The sequence below is a fragment of the Notolepis coatsorum genome, assembly GCF_963971535.1.
Source record: "Notolepis coatsorum genome assembly, chromosome: 5".
NCBI classification, from domain to species: domain Eukaryota; kingdom Metazoa; phylum Chordata; class Actinopteri; order Aulopiformes; family Paralepididae; genus Notolepis; species Notolepis coatsorum.
This window is the reverse complement of record NC_140169.1, coordinates 207564477-207574476: the sequence shown is the minus strand read 5'-3', so window position 1 is coordinate 207574476 and position 10000 is coordinate 207564477. Positions and strand designations below refer to the sequence as shown.

Genomic DNA, 10000 nt, shown 5'->3' with positions numbered 1-10000 from the left:
CTGATTTCCCTCCTCCTGAACTCTAAGCTTCTACATTTAGTCATTTAGCTGATGCTTTTATCCAAAGTGACTTACAGATTGTGAACAACAGCATGAGGGGTGCACCTCTGGCAGCTATGGGTCAACAGCATGAGGGGTGCACCTCTGGCAGCTATGGGTCAACAGCAGGAGGGGTGCACCTCTGGCAGCTATGGGTCAACAGCATGAGGGGTGCACCTCTGGCAGCTATGGGTCAACAGCATGAGGGGTGCACCTCTGGCAGCTATGGGTCAACAGCATGAGGGGTGCACCTCTGGCAGCTATGGGTCAACAGCATGAGGGGTGCACCTCTGGCAGCTATGGGTCAACAGCATGAGGGGTGCACCTCTGGCAGCTATGGGTCAACAGCATGAGGGGTGCACCTCTGGCAGCTATGGGTCAGTGGTGTTGTTCGTCTAGCAGCAATTGAGGTAGTATAGGCATAGTAGCATAGTAGTAGATAGTACTATAGACATAGTAGCAACGTACATAATAGTAAAAGACTGTAAGGTCCGTTTTTCTTTTTATTCCAATATGGTAAATGCTGCATTTATTTAGCACTTTTATCCAAAGCCCTTTACAATTAGTTCCTCACATTTTCCCCATTCACTCACACATTCACACACCGATGGCAGAAGCGACCATGCGACGTGCCAACCTGCTCACCGGGAGCAGTTAGGGGTTAAGTGTCTTGCTCAAGGACACTTTGACACACTGCCTGGGAGGAGCGGGAATCGAACTGGGAACCTCTGGATTACCAGGCGATTATCTACCAGCCACCCTAGTAGTATAGAAATAGTAGCATAGTAGATAGTACTATAGAGTAAGGTCAGTTTTCTTTTTTTATTCAAATATTGATTGAAGAAGTTTGTTTTTAGTCAGCGGCGTAAAACTGGGCATGACGCAGCCGTCCTGACTGTGGTGGTTAAGTGTGTTTCACCGCTGTGGAGCGAGGGTTAGGGTTAGGGTTAGGGTTGACTGTGGTGGTTAAGTGTGTTTCACCGCTGTGGAGTGAAGGCAGAGAACAGCCCGCCTCGTGTCAATGACCTCCCAGGAGCCTGAGCAGGAGCGGGGCTCAGGCGCCCAGAAGATACAGAGCGTAACAGAGCTTTGACTCTAATGATCTTTGACTCCAGGTGGTTTCTGTTAATACGGGGAAATACTTCGTTCTTAGCTGTCTGAAGAATTATTGGACAATTTTCACTGTGACACCCAATAAACCAGTGAAACCGGCGTTCCTCTGGACTCTCCTCAGATCCTCCACCAGAGCACCTCTGGTTTCCCTCTTCTCTCTGTCCTCTTTGAGGCTGACTTCAGGAGTTAGCAACAGGGACGTACTGGAGGGTATTAGACCCATCCTAAACTCAGTTTATCCACCCTTTTTATTTGGGCAATAGTAATTCCATTTGTAAACTGATATTAATCCCCATGACTGAATTTCATGGTATAGATATAGTGAGTATCTGATTGATAGCCTGTAGGTTGCATGAAAACAGGGTATTTTTGAGGAAGCAGAATTATACCATATACCGAACCATATTGACGTCTTTTCTTCTAAGATTTGGTATCACGAGAAAAATAAATCAAACCCTTGTAATTGTAAACATCATGAAAAGTGCTGAATCCCCCCCCCCCCCCCCCCATGTCTATGTGGCTTAGTGAAATCTCTTCGTACATGGCATCAGAGAAAATAATGTTCAATCTTAAGAAAAAACCACATCTCTTTGATAAATGCTGGGCTGGGTTTAGGCAATACTTAGAACAGATTACATAGTAGGTTGACGATGTAGGCTATTATTGAAGCTCCCTTTTGTCTTTCTGATGGGTATATATTGCAATGAATGATACTGTAAATGTTATTAGTTGCTCTTTGAAGAGAAAAGATGTAACGTTAGATATTTATTTTTTGGTGTAGAAGTATGGGCACCTGTTAGACGGGTGTAACTGGGTTTACTAAATTCTCAAAATATGTAAAAAAAAAAAAAAAAATAATTTGTTGAGGTCCTAGTCTGGGGGAGGGGAGGGGGGGCAGTTGGCAGCGTTTCCTTTTGTATGGTTGTTGAACTGTTGAACTGATGCTGTAAAACTGAAAAAAAAAGAAAATACCAATAAACATTGTTTAAAAAAAAATTGTAAACATCATGCCTATAGATAAGTAACAACCACCTCGGGATTCAAATAGTTAGCATTTCAAGCTAACTTTAAAAAAAAGTTTTTTATGTGGAAACCCTGTTCATCTGAGGCTGCTCCTGGCTCCACTTCATGGCGTTCACTAACAAACAGGCTCTAATGTACGGTTATGGAGAACACGGAAAGAGAATGACATGTGGCGTGGGTTGAGAAACGGACTCGAACTCACAACGTGAGTGTATGGAATGTGCATTACAGACAGAACTTCATTACAGTTCTTAGCCAGGCCCTCACACACACAAAGGTATTACAGCTAGGGCATCTAGCTTAATGTGCTCCGTCTGGTTTTAAATAGGGCCAGTAATACAAACTGTACCTCAACCATTGCAGTGAAATATATTTATAGGCTTTGAAGCCACGTGGTAAATAGACCCTGTGTTGCTTCTGCTATGAAAATGGGCTAATAATACAAATTGCACTGTAACCGTGGCAGAGTTAAAATGTGTTTACTGTGCTGCTTAGTGTGTTATATTCTGTTAACAATATAAACCGTTCCATAAGCATTGCAGAGAAACAGCGTTTTGTTTCAGCTGCGCTGAAAATGAAACCTTGACTTTGAAGTGATGCAGAGGTGTGTGTGTTTGGGGGGGCTATTTCCTCTTGTGCAAATACACCCCCCATCCAGAGCCTTTGTTGTGCCAGCGTGTGGTGTTACTGCCTCCTGTTACAGCTGTAGCTACAGAGTGCTGTGCTGCCTTCACACTACACCTAAAATCTGGGAGTTTGTAACCTAGAATGTTTTTAGCGGCCATGGTTCTGTTGGCTCTCCAACTGAAAAGAGGGCCGATGCATTTTAGCGTATGTTGATGACAATACACGTCTCGTTTGGGTCACGTAGAGTTATCTGTCTCAAACAGGAGAAACAGAAGCCCAAACTACAGTCCGCATGCCACATTTGGCCATCCGTGCAGGTGACATTCTGTTTGGCCCTCCAAAGGGTTCCAGAGATGGACCAGCTAGTTAAATGAATGTTGGCTAGATAACATCACAGCTAACATAACATCACAGCCAATAGTTATATTACCTCACAGCTAACATAACATCACTGCTGCTAACAGCTAGATAACATCACAGCTAACATAACATCACATCTAACAGTTATATAACCTCACAGCTAACAGTTATAGCATAACAGTTCACATCTAGATAACATCACAGCTAACATGACATCACAGCTAACAGCTAACATCACAGCTAACAGTTAGCATCACAGCTAACATCTAGATAACATCACAGCTAACATAACATCACAGCTAACATAACATCACAGCTAACAGTTAGAATCTAACATCACAGCTAACAACATCACAGCTAAGCGCTAACATAAAATCACAGCTAACATCTAGGTAATATCACAGCTAACATCAAGATAACATCACATCTAACAACTATAGATAACGTCACAACATCCCTAGATAACATTTTCAACATTCCCTGCTTGCCTCCGGAGTGGCTATCGTTCCCCAGCATGTGTCGATCCAATACTACTGGTACAGATACTGCTACCCTGCACTTTATCCCAGCGAGTACACAATGTGTTCAGAGATAACAAGGGCGAAGGTGGGACGATAAACAAAGGGGTTTGTTTATTTTTTGTTACGAAGGTGGACCCCCCCACCACGACACACACACACACACACACACACACACACACACACACACACACACACACCTTGGGACAACCTATTTTCCACAACCGTTATGGTGAACCATGGTTTTGTAGGATGTAATTATCACAAAAAAACGTCTACTTGAGGTTAGGGTTAGCCATGAGGTCTCCAGTAGGTAAGGGTAGTCTGACTCAGCATATGGACTGTGGGTACAATCGTGATATTGGCCGACTATTTCAGTGGGAATTATCCTCCCCTTCCGCTGTCTGAGACGCTAATTTGCAAGACCACCGTCGCTGCATCCTGGGCTTACCGTCGCCCAGGATGATTGTGATTGGTTTAAAGAAATACAAGAAATACAAATATTCCCCTATAACAGAATGATAATAGGTTCAGCTAGACATAGTACATAGTGTGGAGACAGGTCTGGCTACACAAGACTAACATAGTGTAGAGAGAGGTCTGGCTAAACAAGACTATGGTAAGGGTTAGGTTTAGTGCTAACATAGTGTGGAGACAGGTCTGGCTACATAAGACTAACATAGTGTGGAGACAGGTCTGGCTACATAAGACTAACATAGTGTGGAGACAGGTCTGGCTACATAAGACTAACATACTAACATAGTGTGGAGACAGGTCTGGCTACATAAGACTAACATAGTGTGGAGAGAGGTCTGGCTACATAAGACTAACATAGTGTAGAGAGAGGTCTGGCTAAACAAGACTATGGTAAGGGTTAGGTTTAGTGCTAACATAGTGTGGAGAGAGGTCTGGCCACACAATACTATGGTAAGGGTTAGGTTTAGTGCTAACATAGTGTGGAGAGAGGTCTGGCTACACAAGACTATGGTAAGGGTTGAGTGAAAATAGGGAGGCCATTTGTCTCTATTCTGATAAAGATGCATCTTTTTTTTGTATCCACTTTTTCTCCCATTTTCTATATTTTTTCTCCCATCCCAATTTCGTATCATCCAATTCAACCCTCCCCTGTCACGAACGCTGTTTCTTGCCTCCCACAAGCCGGCTGCAATGTGGACTAAGTCATACATAGCACAAGTCCCCTCCAGTACTTGAGGTAACAGCAGTCACATCTTTTCACCTGCGCAGCTCGATCTCTCAGTGGCGAGGAGTAACGCGTGGGAGGCTCACGCTGCCCCCGACACTTCCTGATTCTACTGCGCAGGCACACCAACCGACCTGTAGGAGTCGCTGTCCACAACGCCCGATCCCCACCCATCAGTTTCCCACCCCCTAATACGGCCAATGTGTATTAGTATGAACGACCAGCTAAACTGAAAGCAATGTGGAGCGCTGGGCTCGAACAGGCAAGCCCAGCGTCTCTGCATTCGTGGCGAGCGCCTTGCCCACTACGCCACGTAGCCGCCCAAAGATGCATCTTAAGCATCACTCCAGCTTGTGACTTTGCTGGCATTTATGTCTACAGTTGACTTTCAGTTGTATGACTGAAACTAATGAATCACTCACACGAGTCACTTGAATCTGTAACAAAAAAGAGGACAATCTGGAAAAGACAATGAAACATATTTATGTCTGTGCTGAGGGAAGTGATTACAGGCGTCGCGTTTGTAAACAGACAGTTTAGATGAGTTTTGCGTAGAGGAAAGTCATGCACACAAGTGTGTGTGTGTGTGTGCGTGTGTGTGTGTGTGTGTGTGTGTGTGTGTGTGTGCGTGCGTGCGTGCGTGTTGGAAAGTTGAAGGCAGGTTGAGATGAGATGAAGCATTTAGTTGAGTTTAAATGCCCTTCTGCCACAACTGGCTTTAATAGCATCCAGCTGTTAACTGGTGTGAGAGGGAGGGGGAGAGAGAGAAAGAGAGAGAGGTACGTATAGAGAGCGAGAGAGAGAGAGAGAGATGGGGGGTTGAGATGGAAAGAGGTGAAGAAAGAGGGAAGAAGAGAGAGATGGGGGGTTGAGAGGGAGAGAGGGGAAGAAAGAGGGAGGAAGAGAGAGAGAAAGAAAGATAGTGTGGGGGAATTGTGTGTGTCTGTCAGTCAGTCAGTCAGACTGTTGGATTGGATGTCTGGTTAAAAAGGTCCAACAAAAGAAGATAAGTCCAGTGAGTTTCTTTTTAATTAGAAGACTCAGATTTAGACTTGGACAGATACAGCCTTCTAGAAAGAAAACACTATATTTGCCTTGTCTCTTTCTCTCTATCTCTCTCTATCCCTCTCTCTCTCTCTCTCTCTCTCTCTATCTATCTGTCTCTCCTCTCATCATGGCACGATGAGATTTATTACTGGCTGTAAACCCCTTACACATCACTGTAAGACCAGTTATAGCTTACGCATTCAAAATATCACTTATTCCATCCCCTCAGTCCGTACTGAGCGTGGTAAGAACACCTGGAACACGCTACAGCAGAGTCTGAGGGGGCTTTCTCATTAGGAACGGGTGCTTCGCTCCGTCCTTGGGTGCGAACTCCCCCCCTCCCTCTCCCCCCTCTGGTTTGTGTACACACTGCAGTCTTGGTTCGCTCCGGGTTCTGTTTACGGTTTGCGTTTTGAGCGTGTAAGCTTGCCGTAGGCGATGATGTCACACTCGAACGTCAACACATCAACAGTTGAACACATGGTGATGGAAACTGGATGCCCGATATAAAGGCTGCGGTTAGACTTTCGTTTCATTTTTGTTTCATTTTCAGATGAGTTTCGCCGCAACGTAGCGGGAGGTGGGTCACACTTTCGTTTCGTCACCTGAGCACAGTGATGTAGTACACTGCCAAAGCAGTAGGTGGCAGTAGGTGGCGAACATGAAGGCAATTTTCAACCAATCAGAACTTGAATGTGCCAATACACTTCCTGCAAAGAAAATGTCAACAAGGCGGGCGCCGCCATCTTTGCCTATTTACCCAATGCAGCACTTCTTTTTCAGCAAAGTGTAATAAAAGTGCAATAAACAAAACGGATACATTCACTGTGTGTTCTGCCTCTCATTTGTTGATGAAACAAAACTAACATCAACACAAGTGACCACCAAGAGCGGATAGTTTAGTCTCAAAAAAGATCGGTGACTTTGTTAGCTACATTGTTAGCTGCATGCTAACGTGAATGGAATATGCCATTATAACAGTATAGCATTGTGGCTAGAAGCTAACGTTAGCTCACGCTAGTTAGCCAGCACCAAACTGATGATATCGGGAGCTATCAGTAGCTAGATAACATTAGAGACAACGCTGTGTGTATTAAACAAAGGTGAATAGATGACTGGGCCGTTTTGTTTAATGCTTGTTAAGGCTATGGTTAGACTAGTGTATTCCTGGCGTTTTTTTATACGTTTTTGACGACGTTTCATGTCCTATCTACACAGAAACGCGTTTTTTGGCGTTTTTTTGTGATACGGCTGAAACGCAAAATTGTGTTTGCGTTTGGAGATACGCAAAAAAACGAGTCGACAAACAGCGTGTAGTCAGCACGCTAGCCGTTGTTGCGAAAACGCCCACATGCGCAGTAGATACCATCTGCGTGCCCTTCCGGTGACAGCAGAGTGTGTGTGTGTGTGTGTTTGGGACAGAGCTCCGTGTCCCAAATAGCTTCAGCTACCATGTGTTGTCAAGTTATTGTTATAAGGACCCCAGTCCAAGCTACAACAGTCTGCATTCCCTTAACAATTGTTTGTATTGAAGCCGTATTGTATTGTACCCATATGCAATACTGTTAAATAAAGTTTACATCCATTCATTCTGCTAGCATTACCGATGGCATGAGCAGCTGGCTAACGTGAGCTATCAGGATTCAGACCCTGTTAGCTCAGAGTTCCTCTTTCAACTTAAGAAGCATTAAACAAAATGGCCCAGTCATCTATTCACCTTTGTTTAATACACACAGCGTTGTCTCTAATGTTATCTAACCTACTGATAGCTCGCGATATCATCAGTTTTGATGCTGGCTAAGTAGCGTGAGCTAACGTTAGCTATCTAGCCACAATGCTATATTGTTATAATGGCGTACTCCATTGACGTTAGCATGCAGCTAACAATGCTACAATGCTAACCGATCGTTTTTTAGCCTAAACTATCCGCTCTTGGTGGTCACTTGTGTGATGTTAGTTTTGTTTCATCAACAAATGACAGGCAGAACACACAGTGAATGTATCCGTTTTGTTTATTGCACTTTTATTAGGCTTTGCTGAAAAAAGAATTGCTGCATTGAGCAAGATGGTGGCGCGGCATAGGCGCCTGCCTTATTGACATTTTGCTGGAGCTTCCAGGAAGTGTATTGGCACATTCGTTCTGATTGGTTGAAATTGCCTTCATGTTTGCCACCTACTGCCACCTACTGCTTTGGCAGTGTACTACATCAGTGTGCTCTGGTGACAAAAACGAAAAAAAAAACGAAAGTGTGACTCGAGGCGCATGACGTCGCGGCGATACGCGGCGATGCGTTATAAGAAAACAATACGAAGATGATACGAAAGGTGTAACCTCAGCCTAAGATTGAAAGAGGAGCTCTGAGCTAAACAGGGTCTGATAGCTAATGTTAGCCAGCTGCTCATGCAATCGGTAATGCTAGCAGAATGAATGGATGTAAACTTTATTTAACATATTGCATAATGGGTACAATACAATACGGCTCAATACAAACATTGTTAAGGGAATGCAGACTGTTGTAGCTTGGACTGGGGTCCTTATAACAATAACTTGACAACACATGGTAGCTGCAGCTATTTGGGACACGGAGCTATGTCCCAAACACACAACACACCCCACACTGTTGTCACCGGAAGGGCACGCAGATGGTAATCTACTGCGCATGGGCGTTTTCGCAACAACGGCTCCGTGCAAATTACACGACTGTTGTCGGCGAGTTTTGGCGCTACTCCAAAACGGAGTTTACAAGGTTGCACTTGTAAATGAGACCTCAGTCTCAATGTGATGTTACCTGTTTAAATAAAGGCTAAAATAAAAAACACAGTTTTTTTGGGTTGTAAAAAACCCAATTATTTCCAGTTGTGTTTTCTCTTCTTCTTCTGTCTCCATGACACCAGTATCACTGTTTTCTGCACATATTTCTGTTGAAAACACATAATTCTAGTGTGTGTTTTCGTGTGTATTTGCACCTGTCTGTGCGCATATGCATCAAACGTATGTATGTGTGTGTGTGTGTGTGTGTGTGTGTGTGTGTGTGTGTGTGTGTGTGTGTGTGTGTGTGTGTGTGTGTGTGTGTGTGTGTGTGTGTGTGTGTGTGTGTGTGTGTGTGTGTGTGTGTGTGTGTGTGTGTGTGTGTGTGTGTGTGTGTGTGTGTGTGTGTGCGTGTGTACGTACATCTGTCTCTGTATAACCCCCACCACTAGCCTGAGGCTCTGTAATAGCCAGTAATTGTTCCAAGATTGTTTTGCCCGTATATCTGCTAGAGACTTCTGGTTAACCGAGCCACTTGCTCAGAAGGTCTGATTACAGCTCTTGTATTTGGAGAAGTGGTTTGGAAGCCTCTTAGGTTCTTTATTGAAGAACTACCTAGTGTGATCAGCTCGGCTTATGTCAGATGTCTGTTTGCCATGTGACTCGTTTGTTTGTATTACAAGTCATCTATTCAGTTAACAAAACACAGCTAAGACGTCAGCTAGATTCGTCAGTCACGGTAATGGCCTGTTTGGCTGTTGTTATATGGAGTTTATTATAATTTCTCCAAAATCCAGAAAATTCTAACTGATTCATCATTTTAACAGGATTTCTTTTGTTTATATCGGCATAGATAAGAACATATGAAAAGTTGATTTGCAAGAATCAATATCTCTGCTTTTAGTAATTTTCACAACAGTAAATTGTATCACAACATTGTATTGTGCATTCCAGGCGATATAAATCAAACTACAGTTGGGTTGTTTTAATCAAGTAAAAATAACTAAGTACAGCTAACTTTATTGGAAACCGGTTTTATTTCAAATACATTTTTTTTTGGCAAAAGCGGATAACTCCACAGAGATTGCAAATTAACCGGACTTGCGTGCCACATTTTCGCTACGTTACCGTAATCAGCTTCAGCTTTTCTCTTCTTGGCTAAAGGACATAAACTCACTCACATAAATCATCCAAGAAATCCATCTTTAAACATGACTTTGAGCCAAGACTACACTACATAGTTAGACAGATCAGTTCTGGGTAGCAGCCATATTGTGTCACCTGACCTGAATACTGCGTGATGATTCGCTGTGAACAAATCTA

General features: G+C 43.6%; 1 protein-coding gene across 1 annotated transcript in view; it reads left to right on the top strand.

The window, feature by feature from the left end:
* The window catches only part of LOC311228525 (fibronectin-like), a 156804-nt gene that overhangs the window by 40430 nt on the left and 106374 nt on the right, over positions 1-10000 (top strand).